At 41.4% G+C, this 27,117-nt stretch overlaps 1 long non-coding RNA gene across 1 annotated transcript in view; it reads left to right on the top strand.

Moving 5' to 3' along the window:
* Window positions 1–2,386: 2,386 nt before the first annotated feature.
* The window catches only part of LOC113602030 (uncharacterized), a 48,222-nt gene continuing 23,491 nt past the window's right edge, over window positions 2,387–27,117 (top strand). The window contains exon 1 of the long non-coding RNA XR_008299151.1: window positions 2,387–3,250. This is a non-coding gene — a long non-coding RNA (uncharacterized LOC113602030). The remainder of the gene's footprint in view (window positions 3,251–27,117) is intronic.

A 27,117-nucleotide genomic window follows, 5' to 3' on the forward strand; every position in this document is an offset into this window, starting at 1 on the left:
CCCTCTTAAATGAACCTCCGAGGAGGAGGGGCAGGGCCACAGCAAGGGCGAGGCTGCTGGACACAGATTCGCCTATCTTCATCCTCCCAGAATCTTACAGCTGCAGGTACTTGACATGGGACCTGAGGCCCAGAAGGCCCCTCTGGTTTCCCAGAGGCATGAAAGTATGCCTTTCCAGGTCTAGAGCAGAGCAGTTTCTATGACTTTGGGGATAAAGCATCATCAGTATTTCCCTCTGAGCTGCTGGGACTGCTTATGCCATCTCTGTAGCTATACGCTGAGCTCCCTTCTCCCCGGAGCTAGCAATCCTGGAAATCATTGAGAGAGAGAGAGAGAGAGAGAGAGAGAGAGAGAGAGAAAGGAAGGAAAGAAGGAAGGAAGAAAGAAAGAAAGTAAGAAAGAAAGAAAAAGAAAGAAAAGCAAAAACATAAAAATATATTTGTCATATAGGACTTACGACCCTCTTATTCCTGATGAATAGTCTGGAAAATGGAGAGGTAAAGAAGATAAATGCTTTTGGCCAGCTCCCACCATATGTCAGAACTAAATATTGAACTGTAATGGGACATTTTCATTTGCTAATATTCTACAAGAAGACAAAAGCGAGAAAATGAAAACCCAGGAAGAAAACATGAAGCTGAAAGTGTGCCATGGTACGGGTGTCGGGAGAAGCCAAACATCTGGGCAGGGAGGTGGCAGGACCCAGGGTGTTGATGGAGATGCTGCCAGCCTGTGACCGGAAAGGGTGAAGCCTTCTCCCAGGACTGGGGCCGAACCAGGGCAGCCCTCACCCCCCTCCTCCCAGATGTCCTTCCCTCGGCCCAAGCATGAGCAACTTCTGCTAGCACATGGTGTTTTCTTTTTCCTGAAATAAAATATCATCACCTGATCTTAGCTAAGTAACTGTGAACTTGTAAAAGTCTGTTTGTTGTTCCCCAGAGACCCATTCAAATGGTTTTTCAGATGAATTTGTTCATTCAAACACTTTGCCATGTTTCTCTAATTATTTCTCACAGCCCTACCATGAGAGATCATTATTCCCTCTCCCTCACTCAACCCTGCTGCAGGTGAGTAAACTGAGGCTCATGGGAGGGGTGACATGCGAGGTAGAAACCAACCACTGATCCATCCTCCTGACCCTCAGACGCTTGTGGGCATTTTCCAAACCCAGAACTCTCACAGAACTGACAGATTGCATGCTTCCAGCTCACCCTGGACCATCAGACCAGGCGGCTGTTTGCTTTGGCCAGGACGCAGCGTCCTGTTGATAACCATTAAGTAATTTTACAGTGTGTCAGGAGCGTCAGTGAAGCTAGTACACTTCAATCTCAGAAAACTAGGAATTCAGGAGATGGAAACTAATGAGAACAGGGTTCTAAGGAGTCTTTAAAGATATTGGAAACGCCTAAGAAAAGCATTTGGGGCAATATATTTGGGATTTGGTTCTCCTCCTTATAACTCGTGAACTACATGGCTCAGGAGCCTTCTCTATCTCCCTTGGGGTTTGGTCCTGCACAAGTATATGGGGATATAGTAATTATGAACTAATAAATTAACATTAATTATAATATTTTAAGTTACATATTATAATGCATTATATGTCATGTATCATCATGTATTATTATATGGGATAATGATAGTATATATTATATATACATTATTTTATATAGTATATATGTATAATAATGTCATTAAGCATATAGAATATGTAAATAATCATATAAATAAATAGAACATAAATATTATAGTAAAAATAGTATGATAATATAATAGAATAACGTATCATAAATATTAAGCAAATATCTGGTGCAATGTGCAAAGCACCCGGTGCTGGTGATGTGTATATGTGTTGGGAACGCAAAGCTGAATGAGCCCCTCAGAAACAGGGTGGGTGGGGCTGGGAGTCATTCAAGTCTAAGGCGGGAGAAGAGCATGGACCCACCAAAACCCTCCCTTAACGGTTGAGCTGGAACTCCCCCATGGAGGCTGCTTCTCAGCCAGGCGTCACAGTGTGGTGACATTAAGGGCTCTCAAGGAAGAAGCCATGAAAAGTTTTCCAGGATCAGGGAACTGCACAGAAGGACATTTCACCCCATCACCTCCAGCATTTCCACCCTGTACTAGATTGTGACCCTTTACCTCCTGGGCACAAGGAATCTTAACTGTGTTGCCTGGAACCCAGCGCTAGGGCGGGGCTAGAGGGTGAGAACCGCTATTGTAAGAGCTGCTCGAGGAAAGCGTGCGGACTCGTTCTGAGGGGCGGGCTGTCTGAGGCCAAGGGAGGAGGCGATTGGCTGTCAGGGGGGCAAGAGTCAGGAATTTCCGGAGGTGGGTAGTCAGGGCGTAGGTTGGGGGAAGGGGACCTGGCCGGACAGTTCAAGGGCAGGCTCCAGTGCGATGGAAGAGCGCTGCCCTGAAGACCTGGGAACGCCCAGGTTTATCCAGTTTCTGCCTCTTACTGTGTGATATGGGAAAAGTCACTTCTTCCTGGCGTTGGTGCCCTCTTTGGTGAAGTGTAAAACCCTGTTCCTTGGACTAGGACTCATTTTCCTTCCTGCCCTCAATTTTGAGATTCTGCCTGGACCCTGGCAAGAAAGAACAGCGATGCCCGGAGTTACCCAGGAGTAAAGACACTGCTCGGTTCTGGCCCAGGACCATATTTTGCGTAAAGAAGAAAACTGGCCTGGAAGCAGGAAAAAATGGGTCTGGCCCCACCTTGGATGCTTATTCAGCATGAACTTGGACAAATCATTTCATTTCTTTACTCAACAGAAAAATGACGGTATTGATCTTCAGACATTTTGTGGCTATTTTAAACAATTTTATTTTTTAGCAGGAGAAATCTCTTACCAGTGTTGGGACAAAAACAAAAAAAAAACTTGCCCTGATTGAAGCAGCAGGAAAGGCTCTTGAGTCTATCCCTGTGACTTTGGGGAGTCATTTCATTTTGCTTGGGCCTCTATCTGTAACATGGGAATAAGAACTGCTCTTCTGATCTCATAGTTAATTGGGGAAAATGAGACAAGATATGTGGAAAGATTTTGCAAACTCTAAATTGAGGTACAAATGTACAAATTCATACTCAGGCCTGGTGTCAACCCCTTCATCACCTCTTCTGGTCCAGAAGTCAAGTCCTCCCAAAGGCATTCCCAAAGCTCATGGCCATGGAAGGAAAAGATGTCTGTTTCTCTCCAACCCAAAGCATGGTATGGGGCTGGTAGCCCCGGAAACCAGAGTCAGCATCTTCCAGGTATGTAGATGGGGCCCAGGGCTGCTACAGTTAGGGATACATGGGGGCAGAAGGTGGAGCCCCTGCTGCCCCCACACGTACCCATGCAAGGGTGAATGAACAGTGCAGAAAAGGAGACTATCTGCAGGAGAAAGAGGGTTCTCTGGGCTGGGACCAAAAGAAGGTAGAGTAGCAATGTCTGGCTATAACATGTTTCTGTGTACGTTTCATGAACACATTTGTCTGGGATTCCTGCGTTCCTCAACTCCTACACCCCCAGCTGGTTATCCTGGTGATCACCAGCATCTCTGCCCTAGGAACTAGTTCCCCAAAGAAGAGCTGTGATTTCCCCCCAAGTCAGCCACCTTGTCTTCCTGCCCAGGCCCCGTCTACTGCTCCCCTGGTGCCCTCAGTGCTCCCTGTGTTGTCCCTCATTCATCCTGTGCTTTGGTTTTGACTGGGCTCCAGCCTCTGGGACTCCCCAGGTTGGGCTCTAGCAAGAGGAGGTGGGTTTGGTTTAGCCTGCTCTTTGCTGCCCTCACTCTTTTGCTCCTCTTGCTTCAAACAGGCCCCTGCTGGCTTTAATTAAGCTTGTGGAGCCTCCCCGAGGGCTGGCCCTCACGAAATGAGGTGACCCAGCTCACCAGGGCTGCTCCCCAGAGGCCCCTCAGCTCCGGGCTTATCACAACAATTTCTGCTTCACATTTTCCATAGAACATTGTAACCTGCACAGGAAAACATAGCCTGAGACTGCAGGAGCCAGCCAGGGCACTAGATTCCAAATAGGAAGGCTTTGGATACTTTTGGTGCCCAAAGGGCCTGGCCTTTGGAGAGATTGCCAGTTAGAGACTTAGCTTCTCAAAACCAAGGAAAATGGCTCCTGGGCAGAGCCAGAGGGAGCTCAGTCACAGAGTGTAGAGTTTTGCAACTGGGCCACTACCTCTCATAGTTCTTTCATAGATTGAATCCAGGATGTCCAGCTCTGTGGAAGTCCCAGTCACCTAGCCAGTGGCATCTGTACTTCTAAGCCTGGGATTCAAGACCCTCAGCAGCTTTCTCTTCTTTGCTGTTCTAGGTTATAATCTGAAACTCTTACACAGATCCTCAGGTCTTGCAAAAGGAAGCTACTGGGGAGTGCAGCATAGTGGTTGCATGTATCAGTCAGAACAGGTTACATTACGCTATAGTAACAAACAGCCCCAAAACCTGTGGCTTAACATGCAGAAGTTTATATTTCACATAGTCATTCCCAGGCTGACAGAGTTTCCACTGTTTTGTGTTGGGATCTTGTGGCACCTCTGCCATAGTGGATAAGGACACAGGCTTTGGAGTCAGAGCTGAATTCACATCCCAATTTTACCACTCACTAATTCTGGATCTCAGTGAACTTAATCTCTGAATCTTATGTGTGTGTGTGTGTGTGTGTGTGTGTGTGTGTGTGTGTTTTCATTAAAAAAAGTAAGATATAGTACACATACACATACAGTCAATTAACCATCTTTAATGTATAGTTCTGTAAGTTCTGATAGATACAGCAGGATAACTACCACCACAATTTAGATCTAGAATAGTTCCATCGTCCCTCCCTCCAAAACTCCTGGCAACCACTAATCTGTTTCCTGTCCTTACAGTTAGCTTTTTTAAGAATGCCATTTAAGTGGATTCATACAAGGTAGCATTTGACTCTGGCTTAGTTTAATACACCCAAGATTCATTCATGTTGTTCTGTGCATTAGTAGCATATTCCTTTTTCAATGCTGCATAGTGTTCCTTTGTATACATATACCGCAGTTTGTTTACCCAAGTTTGGAAGACATTTGGTTCCAATTTTTGCCAGTTATGTGTAAGGCTACTGTAAACATTCATGTACAAGTACTGTGTGAATATTAGCTCTTATTTCACTTGGGTAGATATCTAGGTATATGTCTAGGAGAAGGATTGCTATGTAGCATAAGTATATGTTTAACATTAAGAAATTGTCCAACGGTTTTCAAAGTGGCTGTACCATTTTGCATTCCTACAAGAAATGTATAAGATTTCATTCTTAATACTTAGGGGGTTTTGTTGGTGCTGTTGTTTTATTATCCTCTTTAAAAGGTGGGTAATGTTAACACATTGTGGTTTTAATGAACATTTCCCTAATGATTTACAATGTGGAGCATCTTTTCATGCTTTTTGTCACTTACGTTTCTTTGTTGGTGAAACATCTGTTTAAATATTTCCCCCAACTTTAAAATTTTGTTTCTTACTAACTTTTTAGGGTTCTTTATACATGTGGATTCAAGTCCTTTATCAAATATGTGATTTACAAATATTTTCTCCCAATTTTGACTTGTATTTTCATTTTCCTGACTGTCAAAAGCAAAGGTTCTTGATTTCAATGAAGTCCAGTTTACCAATGTTTTCTTAGGCAAATCATGCTTTTTAGTGGTGTTTCAAGGAAATGAAAGTTAGCAAAGATTTTCTTCTAAGTTTTCTTCTGAAAGTTTTATAGTTTTAGGTGTTGTATTTATATCTCACCAATTTTGAATTAAGTTTTGTATATGTTACAGTTATGTATTTAACTTTATTTTTTTCCATATGGTCATCTGTTTGGTCCAATACCATTTATTGAAAACATTGAATTGGCTCTGCACCTTTGACAAAAATCAATTGAGGTAAATGTATGGGTCTATATATGGTTTCTCTATTCCATTACATTGGTTTATTACATGTCTATTCTTCCATCAATACCATACTGTACTGATTACTGAAGCTTATGGAAAGTCTTGAAATTGGGTGGTGTATCCAATTTTTTTCTTTTTTTTTGATTTTTATTTATTTTTGAGGGGAGAGAAAGGGGAAGATAGAGAGGGAAACAAAGAATCCCAAGCACAGATAGCACAAAGCCTGGCACAGGGCTTGAATTCATGAACTGTGAGATAATGACCTGAGCTAAAACCAAGAGTTGGATGTTTAACTGACTGAGCCACCCATCCAGGGAAAAGTTGAGTTCCCCATCCAACTTTTTTTTTAATTGCTTTGACTATTCTAGTTCCTTCAGCTTTCCATTAAAAAATTTTAATGAACTTGTAGATTTCCACAAGAAGATTTCGCTGAGATAGCTTTTGATTGGAATTGCAATGAACCTATAGATCTATTTGGAGTGAATTAACATCTTAATGATATTGAATTTTCTAATCCATGAACATGGTATTATCATCTCATCATTTATTTAGATCCTTTGATTTTCCCATCAGTGTTTTGTAGTTTTTTGTATGTTTGTCGTACAGATATTACACATATTTTGTAACATTTATACATAAAAATTTCATGTATTTCAGTGATATTGTAAACTCATTTATTAGTTCTCGTGACTTAAAAAAATTTTCCTTAGCATCTTGTAAATAAATGATCATGTCTTCTTAAAATAAAGATAGTTTCCTATCTGGATGCCTTTTATTTATTTTTTTTCCTTTATTGTACCTCCAGTACAATTTGAATAGGAGTGCTGAAAGCAGACGTACACACCTTGTTCCTAATCGTAGGGGAAAGCATTCTGTCACTCACCATTAAGATATTAGCTGTTAGTTTTGCCATAAATGGCCTTTATCAAGTGGAGGAAGTTACTTTCTATTCCTACTGTCCTGGGAGTTGTTGTTGTTAATCAGAAATGGAGTAGCATCTTCTTTTCTTTTCTTTTTTGCATTGAGGTGATTATATAGTTTTTCTTTTTTTCTCTGTTAATACGGTTAATTGCATTGATTTTTGAATTTTAGACCAAGTTGCATTTCTGGAATAAGCCCCATTTTTAATGATATATTATCTTTTTTTATGTATTCTTGGATTTGATCTGTTAGAATTTTATTATGGGTGTTACATCTATGTTCATGAGATTGGTTTATAATTTTGTAATGTTTCTTTCTAGTTTTCATATTAGAATAGTGCTGGCCTCATAGACTGAATGGGAAAATGTTCCCTTTCCCTTCTCTTCAATTGTCTTGAAAAATGTATATAGAATTTATATTATTTCTGCCTTAAATGTTTCATAGAATCAGCAGTAAATCCATCTGGGCCTTGAGGTCTTTGTTTCTGCAATGGGAAGGTTCATAACTCTAGACTTTGTCTCTTTAGCATATATATAAGGATTTTCAGGTTCTCTATTTCTTCTTGAGTGAGTTTTGGTTGTTGGTGTTCTTCAAGGAATTTGTCCATTTCATCCAAGTTGTCAAATATATTGGCATAAATATGTTCAGATTATCTTCCTTTTGTTCATTTCAATGCCTTTAAGACCTGCAGCAATGATACCTCCTTCATTCCTGATATTCTTAATTTTTGTTATAATTTTTTTAATCAATCAAGGCAGATATTTATTAACTTTATTGATTTTATTAAAGAATCAAGTTCTGTCTTTATTGATTTTCTCTATGGTTTTTCTCTTTTTTTGTTTCACTTATTTCTGCTCTTATCTTTATTATCATTGCTCCCTTTCTCCTAGTTTCTTCATATGGAAGTTTAGGTCATTTGTTCAAGATCTTCCTTCTGATATAGCATATTTATTAGCTTATAATATTGCCATATATATTTCCTTCTAAATATTGAGTTAGCAATATTTATATTGCTAAGTTTTATATGCTGTGCTTTCATTTTAATTTAGCTCAAAACACTTTCTAATTTCTAATTTCCCCCTTAATTTCTTCTTTGATCTGTGGACCCCATGGCTTATTCAGAAATGTGTTAGTTTCCAAATATGGGGTTTTCCAGATATATGTTATTTCTCATTAATTTCACTGTGGTCAGGCAGAGCACAAGCTTTGTAGGATGCTAATCCTTTTAAATTTATTGAAATTTGATTAATGACTTAGAATACAGTCTATCTTGGTAAATGTTCTATGTGCACTTAAAAATAACGTGTATTCTGCTGTTGTTGGGCTGTTTCAATGACATGCGAGCAGACAGAAAACGTACAAATGAGCTTAAGCCTGGCAAACTATTAAGTAGCGCAGTCATGGAAGAATTTTCCAAACTATATTTGTAAGTTATGAACGTCAAGGTCTCTTATAATTCAGCAAAAGGACAAGGAATTTTGTTCTAAGCACTCATAGATATAATCTCATTCAATTCACATAACAGACTTTCAGGATAAAAACATCCACTCTGGTTTTATTGATTAAGTTATTTGGACTTGTAGCAACTGAATAAATTGCCTAAGTTCATAGAAAGGGACAGGGTGGAGCTTTGAGCTAGAACCTGAAAAGTCACTCTCCTAACTGTAGTGCTGTTGTGCTTGAGGTATGGAGAAAGCCTAGAATTTGGAATAAAGTCAAGTGTGTCCTTGGGCAAGTCAACCTCTTTTTGATCTATGCAATGAGTAGAAGGTTCTTCCTAACTCTTAGGATTTCAGTGGGGCTCAAATAAGATGAGTTATGAGTGCTTTGAAAGCTCTGATGTAAATCAAGAGGCATCACTACCTGATTAACAGCACTGTCAGGAGGGGCATGTGAAGGTAGTGGGACTGGATGTGAACAGACAAACTGACTAAAGCTCAACTCTATGGAGGTGAAGGCTGGGGAAAACCATCTCTAAAATTATAAAGTGTGTAAATCCAAAATTTTAAATTACACAGTATCTTTGAAAGATTGAAAGGGGCAAGTTCAGGACAAGTAAAAGAAAAAATTACCTTATAGAGAAAGTGATAAATTTATGTAACACATTACCCCTGGGGTGTTGTACATGCTGAAAACACAAATGGATTAAAGAGAGTTTTGATAAACTTGCAGGTAAAAGTTAAGGAATTATTAGGAGGTGCTATGATTCTTCAATACACACCCCTAAGCTCTCAAGATTGAAATCAAGAAGATTCCTTAAAGTCTCTCAGTGCTATCAAATTAAAAACAGAGCTGGTCAGTAAGTAGTTATAAAATGAATATATATATTCAGGACTATGACAGTGGTTGATAAGAGACCCTGGAACAGAACTGGGCTTAATTCTGAATTTGACATGGGCGAGTGGGAATTTATAGCCAAGGAGTGGGGTGGAAGTCAGTGGATAGAAAATTGCTGAGAAGAAATATCAGGGATAGAGAGATTCTGACTCAACTGACCTAACAGGATTCTTGCTGAAGACAGGCCAGGGTGAGCAGATCCCCTGGGGGGAGAGGGGAGGATGTGGAACCCCATCACATATCCAGGGCAGGGGGTCCTGGTTAAGTGACTTTAGCAGTTCTTGCTAAAACTGGATTTTACAAGAAAGTGCACAGATAGGCCTAGGAGAAGGTTCAGGAGACTGACTAAAGTTTGGACAAGCATAGAATCTTTGTCAGTGACTTTGTCAGAAAAGAGGGCTGGATGAGGCCTGGGTCAACCTCCCTAGACAGAGCTGATCTGAGAACACAGCACCTGTGGCAGCTGTATCAACTGTCAGCTTCTTTCACAGGACCTTTGGGATAGCTTTAATGATAGAAATGTTGAGTTTGAATTATGGTCAGAAAAGAAGAATAAGGGGTGGGCCACTGTGCACCCCTCCATCACCAAGTGGGATCCTGGCAAGGGCCCCGGTTTCCCTACCCAAAGAGCAAGCTGTGGATATATTGTTAGTCTCATATTACACTCTTCTTTAGCTACCCACTTTTGAGGCCACCGTGGAGACTGTGTTATCTCCCAGAACTGCTCCACTTCTAAGGTTTAAAATCCCAAGTGTCTCAGCGTCTGACCCCAGCATCCTCCCTTCCAGGCCTTTGACTCTTCAACTCCTTCATGGCACCTGGTTTTCTGCCTCCTGCTTTTTTTGCTGTCACCCAGCCTTCTCTGACTCTATTTCTGCCTCCTCCAGTCCAAATCCTTCTAACCAGCATGTTTAACTTCTGTACCTCGTTCCTCTGCCCACCTTCTTGAGAACCTCCAACTCTGAGTTATCTCAACCAGCCCAGATCGCCGTCCCCAAACCTAGGCTGCCGAGTGACATTAGCAAAAGTCCCACACAACCTTGGGTGGAAATCAGCACTCCTTCACTGGCTTCCGCGCTGCTCTGCAAAGCTTCTCATCCCCTAGGTAATGCTCCCACTTCCTATAGGGCCACCAAGAATCCCCACTATTTCTCAACCCCCCAGTAACATCCTCTGCTCTCGCTCAGCAGATGACTTTGACCCCTGCTGTCAGGTAGCCCCCTCCACTTCTACCTACACTCTGTCTTCGTGCACCTACACCTTCATCCCTTTCCCATCCATCTCAGAAGAGGTGATGTCCTTCTGATGTCCATGGTTAATTGCTCCAACCGAGTTATGTACCACAAACTATCCTATTCCCATCAGGCTTTTGCTCTATTATTCCTTCTTGTAAACATTTCCCCCTTATTTATTCAACCTCACTTTCTTCACTGTCTCCATCCTCTTACCCCATGAACACAGTCAGGTGTCCTCTATCTTAAAATTAAATAAACAAAGAGCCTGTCTTGGTTCTTGGACATTGTTAACTACTGTGAGGATCTGCATTCCTTCACAGCTGCTATTCTGGAACTTGTTGCCTACACTCACTGTTTCTGCATTTCAACCTTCCATGTTTTTCTCAATACTTTCATGATGCTGAGAGATTATCTTTCTGAGAGCCACAGACCTGGTTGTAAGTGGGTATAAGGGAATGAGGCCCACTAAGTCATCAGTGATCTGTGACACCGAAGCAAAGAGGTTTGGTGCTTTAGACAAACTGTTTTGTCCCCCAATCTCAGTATAATAAAGATAACTTACTTGCCATGCCTGTCACCTAGGACAGAAGGTAATAAACGGGAAAGCATGTGGAAGGAATATAAGCCAAAGTTTGTTTTTTATAAAGCTCTCCTTTCTCTCTTGCTTCTAACTAGCAAACACTTTGAAAATGGGATGGTTCATGGGGCGCCTGGGTGGCTTAGTCGGTTAAGCATCCAACTTTGGCTCAGGTCATGATCTCATGGTCCATGAGTTTGAGCCCTGTGTTGGGCTCTGTGTTGATAGCACGGGAGCCTGGAGCCTGCTTCAGATTCTGTGTCTCCCTTTCTTTCTGCCTTTCTCTCTCTCTCTCTCTCTCAAAAAATAAACACTACAAAAAGAAAAGAAAATGGGATGGTTCAATCTTGAAACAGACAACCAACGGGGGTTGTGGAATATTCCAAAACAAAGTATGGAATCTTCAACTGCGGTGAGGCATTGTTGCCTGGAGGCAGCAGAATCAGCTGGATGACCTTTTGAGGTCCCTTCTAACATGCAGCCCCTCTGAACCCCAAGGAACAAGGACTGGGGAACAGTGTGAAGGAAATGTTGTTCGCACCTGTCCAGTCTGGGGCCCAACTGGTAAAAGGTGAGAACACACTGGAGAAGTCAGGAAATGGCTTGAAGTTTTCTCATTTTCCATCCGTTTTGGATCCTGACTCCATGTGTCGGGGGTGCAGGAGCTCAGATTTCATAAACAGGGTCTGTGGAGGCAGGAAGCTCACGCCGTGTGAGCTGTTTGCTTCCCTTGCTTGCCCACGTCTTACAATTCTCTTTCCTCCTTTCCCTTTCTGGTTTCTCACCCCCTTGCCTCTGGCACTGTAAAATCTTGGCAGGCCCTGGAGCCAGATTTATTTGGGTTGAATAAACAGTTAAATGAGGTTTTATTTTCTTGTTTCTGCCCTGAATTGGAGGAAGGGGAGTTACAATGCTAAGCTGGCCTCTTGGGAAGCCATTACATAATTCTGCTATTCCTCCAGGAAGATCTCTTATAAATAACCCTTATTTACAATAAATCATCAAGATGTTGAGGAAAATCAGGTCATTTCATACAAGAAAGGTGAGCAAATTGAAGGAAATGAGCCAGAGGCCCACATTTGGAAAAGGACACCTCTCTGCATTTGTCCAGCCAGTTCTTTTGAGCAGCCGCCCTGGACTACTCCTTTGTCCTTTTCCTAAACAGAAAAGCTGCCCTTGAAAAGGGTCACTTTGACATGATTGATCATGGAAGCTAAGAGGTGTCTCATAATTTATTTCTTTTAAAAATGCTCATCAAAGAAGTGACTTAGTTGGTGGCTGTAAGTAAAAACTTGTTTATTAATCATATTTTGCTCTTTTTAATCACAATTAAAATAACTTTAGAATCAACAATATTTGTTTATTAATCAAAGACTCCAAGGGTTTGGATACATTCAGGGACGATTCCATCCAGTCATTACCACCCATTCACTAGGACACCAGAGACTCTTATGAGTATAAGGAGCGTGGGTGGTTTTGTTTCTCTTTGTACATTTCTGTACCAATGATATAGTGAAAGTGATGAAGATAAAAAAGGTGGTGCATGTGTGTGTGTGTGTGTGCATGTGCTCATGCATGTTTATGAGTATGGATGTCCCAGGTAGTTTCATTAAAAAATTTTTATATTGAACTATGTAATTGACATACAGTATTCAATTAGTTTTACGTATACAACATAGTGACTCAACATTTGTGTACATTGCAAAGTCCCAGGTAGTTTCATTTAAAAATTTTCTTATTGGGGCACTTGGGTGGCTCAGTCGGTTAAGTGTCTGACTTCAGCTCAGGTCATGATCTCACAGTTCATGGGTTTGAGCTCCGCATCTGGCTTTGTGTTGAGAACTCAGAGCCTGGAGCCTGCTTTGGATTCTGTGTGTGTGTCTCTCTCTGCCCCTTCCCTGCTCACGCTGTCTTTCTCTTTCTCAAAAATAAATAAACATTTAAAAAAATTTAATAAAAAATTTCTTATTGAACTATATAGTTGACATACATTATTTAATTAGTTTTATGTATTCAACATAGTGACTTGACATTTGTGTACATTGCAAAGTGATCACCACAGTTAAGTCTAGTTATCATCTGTCACCACCAGATAGTTTCATTGACAAGGTGACTTACCCGCTGTCCAAAAGAACAATTCTAAAAACACAGCAGGATCATAGATGTGATATCACACAAAATAATGGATAACACAAAATAATCCATTTGTCTTTCCACCATCATCCATACTCCTTCAGGCTTCATCTGATGATAGGATACCATCCAACAAAGAGTATATCCAAGTAAGATGCACACACACACACACACACACACACACCTCCTACATAGACATTTTTCAAAAGGAAAAATCTCTCCACAATTCTTGCCAGCGTCTAACAAGCCACATTGCCCTGAGGGTTTTCAGCAGAGCTAGTCTGATGTAAAGTTCACTTGTAGCAGTTCTGTTTTCAGGGGAGAAGCCAAGTGGCTGTTTTCCAAATATTTATATTGCATTAGATAATGGACAAGAGAATGCCTAAGGGCCACGGTGAAGAATCTTGAGCCATTAGAAAGTCTAATTTCTGGTGAAGAAGCCGACGTATAAGAATGAAGGTAGCTCGGTTAAGCTCTTCCCAACCAGTGGAGGAAGTGGACAGGCCAAAGCTGAAGTTCTAGTTTGAGTTCTACAGACTAATGTGCTATCAAGTCCCTTGGTCTACATTTCCTCAACAGCAAAAATAAAACAATAAAAGAAAAAAGAAAGAGAGAAGAAGAGGCTAGTCTTGACTATCTTTAAAAATCCCTCCTCTTCCAATGTTCTGGGGTTCCAGAAAATATTCAAGGCCTGGAGACCTTGTCATTTTGTGTGGAAGAAACAATGGAGGCAATCAACTGCTGGTCTGTGAGATCAAATCTTTATGTCTTTTGAGAGCATTTTAAGAGTTGCCTCATCTGCTTGGCTAAGGAAAGCGACAAATGGCATCCTCCTCCACCCTCCTACTCCAGTGTTAGTCCCATCCGTCCCAAGAGGATCCTGCAGAAACCCCTATTAATGTCTCTTCGATTGTGGCCAATAATAATGATGGTAATGATAATGATAATGTAATTATCCTGGTTTATTGATGTCAAGTGCATGTTGATTACAAATGGAACAGGAAGTATTTACTTGCCTCCTGCTTCTCCAGGCTGGTTGTGAAATCAGAGCTGGGCTTTGGAGCAAGCATGAAGCCTGCACCTTTCATAATTGTAATGGGATCCAGATGTGGCTCAGTCCCACGAAGGCAAGTGATGAAAGCAGTAAATGGGTCCCATGCACATGTGCTCTGCCCAGGTGGGGTCCACTTCCAGCTCCCTCTCTGTGAGCCAATATTGTTCTGCCTTTCCTCCAATTAACTCTGATGATGGAAAAAAGATTAAAATGCATCCCCTGCGGTGGCTTGCACATAGTAGGTGCTCGATCACATTTATTCATTTATGTTCCAGTGATGGCAGGGCATCTCAAGGAAAGTGGTCTGAAAGCCTGTGTACATGTGCTGGTCTTAGGGTGATTTGGGGTGAGATGGACATTTCTGGATATCAGAATGGATTAGTGGGAGACCAGCACCACAGTGAAGGAAGAGCCTTGCAAAGGAACCACAGCCGAATGCTAAGAACTGAGCCCCAGGGATGGTGAAAAGGGCAGAAGCCAAGTGTGAAGAGCTGGGAAGTCAAAGGGCACAGCATCTTGGAAGCTGGGAGGTGGGAGTGTCAGGGAGGGAAGGGTGTCTCTCTTGCTATTGGAAGCCCTGAAGCTCTCACTGTCCCATTACATTCATTTCCCTGTTGGAAGGCAGTGGGCAAGGCTTTCCTTCTTTCCCTCTTTTATTTTCCCGTGTATTCACCATCCTGTCTCTCTACATACCTCCACCCAAATTTTGAAGTGTATTTCTGTGTTATCAAGTTCATTGTTTAAAAACATTTCTGTTTCCTCAGCTGAATATAATAAGAAAAAGTTGTGATTTGACATGGTTTATGGGCAGGCAGGTCTTCATTAAATTTTTAGGAATATCCACCTTTCACAAAAATGGGGATGAGTAGGAATTCTTTTTTTTTTTTTAATGTTTATTTATTTTTGACAGAGAGAGAGAGAGAGAGAGACAGAGTATGAGCGGGGGAGGGGCAGAGAGAGGGAGACACAGAATCTGAAGCAGGCTCCAGGCTCTGAGCCATCAGCACAGAGCGACGCAGGGCTCGAACTCACAGACTGAGATAACGACCTGAGCTGAAGTTGGACACTCAACCGACTAAGCCACCCAGGTGCCCCACGAGTAGGAATTCTTAACACAAAACACTCCTAGAGAGAAATTAACAAAAAATTAATTATTTTTTTAAACCAAAAAGAACACATTCAGAGAGTCTCTTTACTTATCATAGAGATCCAGTTGCCAAATAATTTAACATAGAAATGGCTTAATTTGAAAACCACACTATGTTGTAATCTGATTTAAAAAAATATTTGTGATTTTCAGTTTTGCTCTAGTGTTCTAGAGCAATTTAACATTCTATTTGTAAATTGTAGGTTTAAAAAAGAAATTCCATGTTGGGAGTACCTGTCTGGCTCATTTGGTTAAATGTCCGACTCTTGGTCTCTGCTCAGGTCATGATCTCATGGTTCATGAGTTCAAGTCTCACATCAAGCTCCATGCTGAGAGTGTGGAGCCTGCTTGGGATCCTATCTCTCCCTCTCTCTCTGCCCCTCCCCTGCTCCCACTCTCTCTCTTTCTCAAAATAATAATTAAAACTTAAAAAAAATTCAATTCTGGAGGTTTATTGCAATATTTAGATTATCATCAGGAAATTCCATGATTCATAGGATTGACTATTTGAACTGAAGCTGATTTGATCAAGAGGCAAATTTTTTATTTTATTTTATTTTATTTTTTTAATGTTTATTCATTTTTGAGAGACAGAGTGCAAGCGGGGGAGGAGCAGAGAGAGAGGAAGACACAGAATCTGAAACAGGCTCCAGGCTCCCAGCTGTCAGCACAGAGCCCGACACGGGGCTTGAACCCACAGACTGCGAGATCATGACCTGAGCTGAAGTTGGCCACTTAACCAACTGAGCCACCCAGACGCCCCAAATTTTTTATTTTTAATTAAAAAATGTTTTTTCCTAATATGCAAATACACATGTTTATTAATACAGAATTTAGAAAATACAGATAAATCAAAACAGAAAAATAAAAATGAATCCCATCCTTCATAAATTATTCATTCAAGTGCATTTATTAATATTTAGTTAATATTGGAGATTTTGGAGAATGGAAAGGAGCACTAAGGGGCCCACCCTCAGGATGAGAGGCATAAATGGGGATGTCCTAGGCAAACCAGCACATATGGTCACCCTATTTATCAAACACCTACTGTGCCCCAAAATTGTCAGTGCCGTGAAGACAGCAGTAATCAGAGCCTATATTCTAGTGTTAGCATTGGGTATATATTCTTCTAGTCACATATATGGACATCTTTTTGTCCCTTTATGTAAAAACATTGTGTATTTCACCATTTTAATGAAAATCTTTTAAAGGGTACAATGCATGCTCCTGACTTCTTCCACAGAGGATCCTCAACGTCGTTTTGCATTTTCTAAGGAGGCAATGCCAGAAAGAGTAGCACACCAACCCAGACTCCTGTGTCTTGTACCAACCGTGAGGCTTTGTCCTGCTAATTCCTCTTCTTTAGTCTCAGCTTCTTCATTTGCAAAATTTGAGCAGAATTTGGACATATACTCTGCTCAGGTGGGGTCGTCTTTTGGCTCTCTCTCTGTGAGCCAAACCTGTCCTGCATTCTTCCAGTTAACTCTGATGATGGAAAAGGGATAAAATGCGTCACCCAATACCAAGACATCTTTAAAATCTGTGACTGTCTAGTTTTGTGATCTCTTCTAACAATATGGGCCAGATTTGGATAAGCGGGGATAAATTCTCTGACTTTTCCAACAAAAATAAGAAAGAAAACATTTCTCCATTAAGATGTACTTTATAATGTGATGAATATAATGATTGTATGATGGATATGTTAATTAGCATCTATGTATGTTATTGATCCATCAAGGTGCTTTATTTTGCAAAATGGCTCTCAAATACTTGCCAGGAAGTATTTCTTACATTATTCAGGAGGATAACTTTGTAGGTAAGATGATCAAGTGTAGCAGATGATGCTAGCGCCTGAGCTCTGAGGACAGACAACACTGTTGTCAACAGTAATCACGAGATGTTTCTCTACTTTGGGGAGTACTGAAGAAACTCAGTATTGTCTTTGCTTGTGCTGTTATCATAAAGATGCTGACAAACATATTCTTTTCTTCTGAGTCTTTGCAGAGGGAGAGTGAAATTCCACGTTCCATCCGCTTGCCCATGGCTTTCGCCTATTATTCCCATGTTGGCAAAAATGAAGAGACTCCTATTCCATATGATTTGGCAGATTGTAACACGAAAAGTGTTTTGAAATAAATTCAATGAGCAAATCCACAATTATTTACCAGCGAACTTTTCCTATAAATTTAATGAGATGTAATTTTACAATGTCTATATATTTTGTAGCACTAGATTCAGTTAATTCTAAACCTGTAAAGGACAGCCAGAATAACTATATGCATGCTTTTCAATAATCCTCAAATTAGCATATACAGTCATAAGAGAAAATAAATGATTTCTTTTTTTTCTTAATTTTTTTAATGTTTATTTTTGAGCGAGAGAGAGGGAGAGATGCAGAATGCAAGCCAGGGAGGGGCAGAGAGAGAGGGAGAAAGAATCTGAAGCAGGCTCCAGGCTCTGAGCCATCAGCACAGAGCCCGACATGGGGCTTGAACTCACGAACCATGAGATCATGACCTGAGCCCAAGTCGGACACTCAGACAACTGAGCCACCCAGGCGCCCCTAATGATTTCTTTTAGAACTGTTTTAACTACCCATTAAAAAAAATTACTATAATTTAACCTGGTTCTCAGCCTGTTATGTAATGTGTTAATCAGGAGTCTATGTCTAGTCTGCCAGTCATGTGTGAAAGTCCTGTAATTCTCCAGTGAATGGCTGAGTGTCAGTCCTGACGGGACTGGCAGAAACTGGAGGAAGGAAATGGGGAACCAGGGTGTGCAGGCACCCCGGAATGGGCAGAAATGTGGGCCTGGTGGCCTGAGATCTTCTGATTTATAAAGATAAGCCAGAAGCAGAAGTTACAATGAAACCTTTTTGATGTTAGCTAATTTTTAACGCATTGTACAATTTCTCCGCCCAAAATCTGTGGGCCAGAATCAGCCAGTGGGCTGCTAGGTGATGACAGCTCTTCCTTGGATGCCCAGCAATGTGAGGAGCCAGACTGGTGGAGATCAAGAGAAATGAAACAGTTGTAGTACTGGCTGTGTAGGAAGGACCAGGCTTACTTGATGGTGCCAAAAGAATGGGGGTCTAAAGGCAGGAGCATAGTTGCAGTTGCCCTGGACTTAGGATTTAAAGACAAGGACTGAAATGGTAAAGGAAGAAGGGAGTCTGTTTCCTGAGATAGTTTATACACGGGCATGAAGGTCTGCCAGTGCAGGAGGGGGCACCCCTCTTCTGGCTATAGCTTCATTCAACACAGCAGTGTGTAACAAAGGCAGCATTTGGCCTTGCTTGGGTCAAGGGTCAGTGGAGAGAGATGACTGATGAATGAGAAGCCTGTAGGGCTGATGGACTCTGGCACCAGTCTGAGGAGAAGTCTAGAACCAGCTCAGAAAGAGAGACCTGGGGGTGGAGCAGTAGGAGGTGGGAGTGGGGGTGTTGCTGAGAAAGTGGGAAATAATTACCAAGAGACCAATATGATCATTTTGGAAGCTTCTGGGTTTCTTCATGCTTATTATTCCTTTTACCACCCCTGTTGGTGTTCTTGTGATGGTTAGTGGGAAAACCCTAAAAAGGAAGCAAGAGAGCATGTGTACTTATTTGGAGGGCCAGAGAAAAGAAGCTGGGAAGTATGAGGACTCCAGGAAAATTTTCCATTGGGATTAGGAAGTGGCTCCATGAAAGGAGAGGAAAGCAGGCCGAGTCTCTGGAGATTTGAGAAATTTGGGAGAGGGAAGGGTTGCCTGAAATACCAAGCCAGGAAGAAGAGCTGAGCCCAGCACTGTGCTGGTTGAAGGCTGGGACTGTGCTTCCTTCCCATCTCATGCTGCCAGGCTCCATATGGGATGCCTAGTTTTGACTGAATTTCAGACAGACCCCCAAAATCTTAGTATAAGTATGTTCCATGCGATATCTGGCATGTACTAAGAAATTATTTGCTATTGGGGCGCCTGGCTGGCTTGGTCAGTAGAGCATGTGACTCTTGATCTCAGGGTCATGTATTCAAGCCCCACGTTGGGCATGGACCCTGCTTTAAAAACATTTTTTAGAAGAAATTACTCATTTTTTATCAAACTTAAAGCTAAGTGAGTGTCTTATATTTTCATTTGCTACGTGTGGCAACCTTGCTTCTGTTTTTTTTTAATTAAAAAAAATTTTTTTTTACATTTATTTATTTTTGAGATACAGAGACAGAGCACAAGCAGGGGAGGGGCAGAGAGAGAAGGAGACACAGAATCTGAAGCAAGTTCCAGCCTCTGAGCTGTCAGCACAGAGCCCGATGCGGGGCTCGAACTCAGGAACTGTGAGATCATGACCTGAGCCAAAGTCAGACACTCAATCGACTGAGCCACCCAGGCGCCCCACTTCTGTTTTTTAACTAGCCCTCCAACTCCGCTGCACTGCAGTGTGATCAGGGGCTATGGGAGCCCCCCATCCAGGACAGAAGGCTGACTTGGAAAGCAGCCTGCTGAATTTGAAATGAACTCCCTAACAAAGGGCTACAGACCCAGGGACAGAATCCCCACCTGGGCAAAATGGACACTGAAGTCAGACACTCATTGCTCTGCTTCCTACCAGCTTTGTGAATCTCGGCCAATTATGTGATACCTCTGACTCTCGGTTTTTTCATTTGTAAAATGGAGAAAATTATGCTTCTCACTGGCGTTTTGCAAATATTAAGTGAGATGAGGAAGTAACATTCCTAAAGTGTCCAGATAAAATGCATGATAACATGGTAGGGGTAGTTCTTTTCTTAAAAAAAAAATTTTTTTTTCAACGTTTATTTATTTATTTTTTGGGACAGAGAGAGACAGAGCATGAACGGGGGAGGGGCAGAGAGAGAGGGAGATACAGGGGAGGGGCAGAGAGAGAGGGAGATACAGAATCGGAAACAGGCTCCAGGCTCTGAGCCATCAGCCCAGAGCCTGACGCGGGGCTCGAACTCCCAGACCGCGAGATCGTGACCTGGCTGAAGTCGGACGCTTAACCTACGGCGCCACCCAGGCACCCCTGTAGGAGTAGTTCTTATTAGTCTGTCCGTGGGGTATACTTTTTTGTAAATCACATTCCCATTAGTAATGCCTTATCAAGGAAAAACCAGTGCCAGTGCCCTCCACCAGACTTTCCCAAAGGGTGCTGTAGGCTAATTTTGTTCCCTTGGAAGTTTCTGGAAACTTGGCAGATGTAGAGAGGATGGGATAAGCTCATACTCCTCAAAAAGTACTGTAATTCAGCGTCTCCTTGTCTATCCCCTGGTTATTGGTCTGGAACAGAGCCAGAAAATACCCTATCTTCATTCCAGGTAGTGAGGGAGAGACTCAGACCATCACTGTGTCTTATAGTTATAACAAACCAAAGCAGACACACTCACAGTTAAATCTAACACTGAGCTGGGAGGGCAGGTAGCCTTCTTCCTCCCAACATTCCTCTAATAAACTCAGATTCCCCAAAATTAAGTGCATTGCCAAGGAATTTCAAGGCACACAAAGGTGAAGCTCGGAATTTGCAAAGAAGAAATTACTTTTAGCTTGTTTTCCTTAAAAAAAAAAAAAAAAAAGATTTTTGCTTGAATCTTTTCATCTCTGTCTGGACCACTGTGTTACAAAAATACAAAATTGTCAGGATTTCAACTATATTTCTTTGGGTCAGATTTTAGTAGGAAAAAAGAGGTATGTTTGGAGCCAGAGGGCAGTCAGCTACAGGCAGGGTGACAGGAGCCATCTAAGATGCTTAGATCTTGGATGCTAAGACTCTAGTTTTATGTTCCATCCACAGCACATAAAAGAAATCCAGCTGATAGAGCCTTTTCTCCCTTTCCCATGTATAAGGAGTTTCCAGAGTGATTATCAAAAATGCAGAAGCAACAGAATTTGGACAATACTGATACAGTCTTTCTCCCTAGAAGGCCATGTTGCAGGATAGTAAATGTTGCAGAAGGGGTCATACCAGGCCTATTCTTGACTTTGCTCCATGAGACCTTGAGCAAACTGATTTCTCAGAATTTCTCATCTCTCGTCTATAAAACAAAGACTAAAATAATCTCCATTCAACCTGCCATAGTGATTATGGTGAGGGTCAAATGAGTTAATGTATGTGAAATGTTGATGTGCCCTAGAAATATACCCTCAACCCTCTCTTCCTTGATCTGTAGTTCCTGCATGTCAGCTGTCACCAATACAGTGATGGAATGCTGAATGGATCATTGATTGTATTTCCCACTAATAGGACTGTCTTCTTGGATTTTCCAAAGTTCTCTTATGGCCAACAAATTGAAAACTGAACCCATTACATCATCACCCACACACCTACCCAAACCTGCTTCACATGCCTGTGATGGATCCAGGTTTCAGTTTGACGGATGGGTCTTGAATAGACCTGGTGCCCACTCAGCTGCTGGATGCCTTTCTCACAACAGACTTCTCCAGTCTCCCCAGAAGGAACCTGGGCAATCATTACCTTGAAGATACCCAGATCCTCTAAAAGTAATGCTTGGACTTGGAAGGTGGAATTAAAATTTTTGCCTCTTGTTTCATAAAAGATAAGGGTTCTGGATTTGAGGAAAACCAATTAAAAACTGACAGGCCGATCAAAACTATGTGGGTTGTCCTACTCTGCTATCTTACAATTCCATGTGATAAGGGACAAAGAACAGTGCTGAACATAGAAATCTCTTAGACCTATGAGTTTGACTGTCTAACTGGGGTGAGCAGAGCCAGATAGAAAATCATGCCATTTCAGGAAAATAATGTAAGATGTTTGAGGCAGGAACTTTGCTTACTCCCCTACTGAATTTCCTGTACTTAAAGCCATGTCAAGAACACAGTAGGCAATCAGAAAATGTTTTTTGAATGAACAGAGAAGAGTAATGTGTTCAAAGAGGATCTCTAGGCCCATGAGCAATGGTGCAGACCTAATTTTCATGCGTGCTGCACTCCATCCTGTGATCAGGGCTGGTGATATTCTCATGGGCTGCATAAATATTGAATCCATTTTGAAAATTACTTTCAAACTCCTACATAAACTCTGATTTCTATGGTTGGACAGTATTCAAGGTTCAAATTCCCCCCCTGTAAGCCATATAATTTTCATTTCTTAATGTTTATTTTCTGTGTTTTAAGTAGTTAGTTCAAAAATAATGGTGACCAGTTATTCTTTGCCTCTCCAGAAGATAATCAAGAGCCAACAGACAAACTGAATGTTGACATTTATATTGAGAATTAGGAGAGAAATATTTTTACTAATGTTACAAATGCTGAACTGTGGAATGAGTTGCTTAATCTGGTGGCCTCGACAAAACATAAACTCTGTAATCATTGGTATAGGCTAACTTGGGTAGGAATTGTGCCTGATGAAAAGATGCAGGGGTGGAGTGGGGAGGACATTTGCATGGCAAGTGTGATGGCACTGCCGCTCTTATAGCCATAGCAGTCATCACTATGACGGCAGCATTCTTCCTGCTAACCTCAGGCGATCCTTGCTATTAACGCGGGGTTTCAGGTAGCCATAACCAATTGATCACAGAGTGGCATGGGAGATTTATCCTTTTAACACATATTTACTGAATGCTGGCCATATGCCTGGACTGCAGATTTGCAGAGACTAAAACAGGCAAAAATGTCTATCCTTCTAGAGATTACATTACAGTGGGGAGCAGGAGAGGAGTCAGTAATTAAGATAAGTAAGTAAAATATGTAGTATATTAGGTGGTAATAAGGGCAGTGGAGAAAAATACCAAGAAAGAGGGACAGAATGTTGGGAAGAGAGGGGTTACATTGTTAAATAGGGTAGCCAGGTGTTTCAGTTATCTGAGGAGCAAATTATCCCCAAATTGAGTGGCTTAAAACAACATCTGTTATTTCACAACTTTTGTGGGTCATAAAATCACGTGCAGCTTAGCTGGGTGGTTCTGGGTTGGAGTCTATAACAAGGCTGCGATTAAGATGTCAGCTGGCCTGCAGTCATCTGAAGGCTTGAATGGAACTGGAAAATCCCCTTGCAATATACCTTACTCTCATGGGTTTGGCAGGAGGCCTCAGACACTTGCTGGCTCTGGAAGAAACAGACCTTAGCTCCTCACCTTACAGGCCTCCACCTTGCTGCTTGTGTCTCCTCTCAACATGGTAACTGGCTTCCCCCAGAATAAATGACCCAAGAGGGCAACATGGAAACCAATGTGTCTTTTGCAACCTAGCCTGGTCATATTCTTTCATTTCTGCTACATTCTATTGGTAGATGATCCATGTGGGAGGAGACCATGCCATAGCATGATGCCAGGAGGCAGCTATCATTGGCACCAGGCATCTTGAAGCCTGGATATCCTAGCAAGGAAGATGGAAAAGAGAAATTGGAAGGAGATGAGAGATTGAGTATGAAAATAACTGGGAGGCAGAACCTCCAGGCAGTGAGAGTAACAAATGTAGAGACTCTGTTGCAGGGACCGGCTTGCTACAGTCAAAGAATAGCAAGTAAGCCAGGATGCCTAGAGTGGAAGGGGGAGGGTGGTAGGAGGTGAGGTCAGTCAGGGCCATAACAAAGAGCCAGATTATGGGAGACCTTGTAGCTACCGTAAGGACTTTGGTTTTTATCCGATGCTCCAGTTACCTTTGTTGTGTAACAAACCACCTCAAAATGTAGTTTCATAAAATAATCATTTTATGATGCATGTGTGGGTTAGGAATTCAGACAGGGCATTATAAGGATGGATTGTTTGTGTTCCATGATTTCCCAGAGTGTTTGGGGCACTTAGAATCTGGAAAGATGCAAAGGCTGGTCTAGCCTTGAAAGTTACTTTTATTACTTTTGCCATAGTCATAAGCCTATCCAGATTCAAGAGAGAGAATACAAATCCCATTTCTCTAAAGTCATGTTATAAGAAGAGCCTGTGGGATAGAAAATACTGGTATAGCCATCTTTGAAAAATATAATCTGCCACACTCTGTACAATGAAAAACCATTGTATTATTTTGAGCAGAGTAACATGATATGAATCAAATTTATACAGGATCTTTCTGGGGGCACCTGAGTGGCTCAGTCAGTTAAACATTCGACTTCGGCTCCGGTCATGATCTTGCAGTTTGTGGGTTCAAGCCCCGTATCATGCTCTGTGCTGACAGCTCAGAGCCTGGAGCCTGCTTCTCATTCTGTGTCTCCCTCTCTCTGCCCCTCCCCCACTCATGCTCTTTCTCTTTCAAAAATGCATAAATGTTAAAAAATTTAAAAAAAAACCCCAGTATCTTTCTGGTTGCTATATTGAGAAAAGACTGAAAAGGGGATGAGAGTAGAAGCAGGAAGACAAATGAAGAAGCTATTACAACAGTCCTGGCAAGAGATGATGAAGGCTTGGATGAGGGGTACGGTGGATGTGTTTCAAAAGAGAGACATAGGTTGGACATAAAATGTTATAATACAGATATTGAAAATTATGAAGTAGAGTGAGATCATCAAGAGTATAGACAGACAAAAGAGGAATTCCAGGAACTGAGCCCAGAGACACATCAATATTGTGGTGTTGGAGGAGATCAAGAGGTGGTAACTCTAGAGACTGAAGAAGAATGGTCAGTGAGGTAAGGAAATGTGTTGCCCTGGTAGCCGATAAAGAGATTTTTTTTCAAGGAGTTATGAGTGAGCAACTTGTTAATTATTGACTCATCAAGGAAGATGGAACTGAGAATTTCCATCGGATCTATCAACATGGAGGCCATTGGTTATTCTGATGGAGCAATTTTAGCGGAGTGGTGGGGTGAAGTCCTGATTGAAAGGGAGGCAAGATTGGAAGGGATGCAAGTATAGTTGTGCTATTTGAGGAATTTGAGGAATTTTGCTGTAAAGGGAAGGAGGGAAGTAGCTCGAGAGGGAAATGATGTCAGGAGAAATAGATTTTCCATACATATTGTCATTTGTATTAGAGTGGAGATGAAGAAAGAGGTTGGGAGCAAAGGCTCAGGAATCACATTTCCTCATTTTGAATCTTGACTCCACATCTTACTATTTGTGGGAACTTAGGCAAGTCACCTCACTTACCTGTGCCTCAGTTTCATCTGCCACAGGCAGATTACAATAGTACCTCCTTATAAGGATGTTAAGAATGAGTGAGTTGCTTCATGTAGAGCATTTGAAACAGTTCTTCTTATGTAATGTACACTCATATAAGTGGTAGCCATGTTGATAATGATGATGTGATGGACTAGCCACATTTCCACACCTCTCAGGAACACCTGGAACACCAGAGGAGAGAAGTTTAAGGCTCTACTGATATAAAAGCTGCTGACATAGTCTTTATTCCCTACATTGAATGTGGTTGACCTAGAAATGAGCTTGAAACTGAGCCTAGGGATGACCCAGAAAGAGACATGAGGCTGGGTGGCAGGTACTGGCAATTCTGTTGGTCTATCCACTCAGTGCTAAAGACATACACATTTTCTTTCTTTCTTTCTTTCTTTCTTTCTTTCTTTCTTTCTTTCTTTCTTTCTTCTTCTTCTTCTTCTTCTTCTTCTTCTTCTTCTTTTTCTTCTTTTTTTTTTTTTTTGGATTAAGTACTGCTCAAGGGACAATAGTTTCATGGCAGAACATTTTGTTTATATCTCATTTCCTGAGGATCGTCCTTGGAAGAAAGGATTTGATTCTCTGCTATTTTGTCTTAGGTAGTGGAGTAGATGCTCATGGTAAGACTCAAAAAATAATTGTTTTTTTCCTTTTTAAATCCAGCTACAATTTTATCTGATGGCCTTTAACAAGTGTGGATTCCTCAAGTGAAAGGGCATTGAGGCAGAGAAGAGTCAACAATTTCCATCAAAAAGTCTTAACTGCCTGAGAGATTTTTAAAAATTATTGTTGGATTCCTACTGAATCCATCTTAGATCACTTTGCAAATGTTGCAATAGTTGTTTTTAAACAAATATCTTTCCCACTTCAATTTCCTAACCTGACTTCTCACTTCAAAAAATACAAACTTAAAAAAAAAAAGACAAAACTTATATTCATTGACCTACAAATTAAAACAAAAAATCTCTATACAATTTGTCACCCAAACTGGGACTCTTGTGATTGAAAGGAAACAATCTTTTTTTTTTTATAATAATGTATTTTTTTTTAACGTTTATTTATTTTTGAGACAGAGAGAGACAGAGCATGAACGGGGGAGGGTCAGAGAAAGGGAGACACAGAATCTGAAACAGGCTCCAGGCTCTGAGCCATCAGCCCAGAGCCCGACGCGGGGCTCAAACTCAAGGACCGCGAGATCGTGACCTGAGCTGAAGTCGGACACTTAACCGACTGAGCCACCCAGGCGCCCCAACAATCTTAATTATTATACAAGGACAATAGATGTAAAATGAGTTTGTCCTGGGTAATCAGAATATATGCAAGGGAAATCAGAATAATTAGATCTTCCAAATTATACATATCCAGCTTTCAGGAGGAAGAAGTCTCCACACAGAGGAAAATTGTACATTTAATTTAACTCCACTAAAGTAAGTTTTAGTTGATTTAGGATCTCCAGATCATTGAAAACTCATTTCAGAAATCACTGAAAAGATCTTTTGTTGATACCTTCCAATTTTTCCTGCTCAGAGAATCCTGAACAAGTATTCAGACTTTAGATGTTTTAGACCAGGAGGAGTGGTTCACTGTTCATTAATAGGACTTCCCCCCATAGAACTGGTCCTCAGAGCCTATGTCCTTCTAAACATTAACAATATCTTCATTCTAGGCCTCAATTTGGAGGTGCATTACCTGGACCTAGGGGCTGTCCATCAATAAGAAGGAGGTGGGGGGGATGTGGGTGCTTCCTGTTTGAAGATCACCTTGACTTCAGTG

The sequence above is a fragment of the Acinonyx jubatus genome, chromosome B3 (assembly GCF_027475565.1).
Source record: "Acinonyx jubatus isolate Ajub_Pintada_27869175 chromosome B3, VMU_Ajub_asm_v1.0, whole genome shotgun sequence".
Taxonomy (NCBI): domain Eukaryota; kingdom Metazoa; phylum Chordata; class Mammalia; order Carnivora; family Felidae; genus Acinonyx; species Acinonyx jubatus.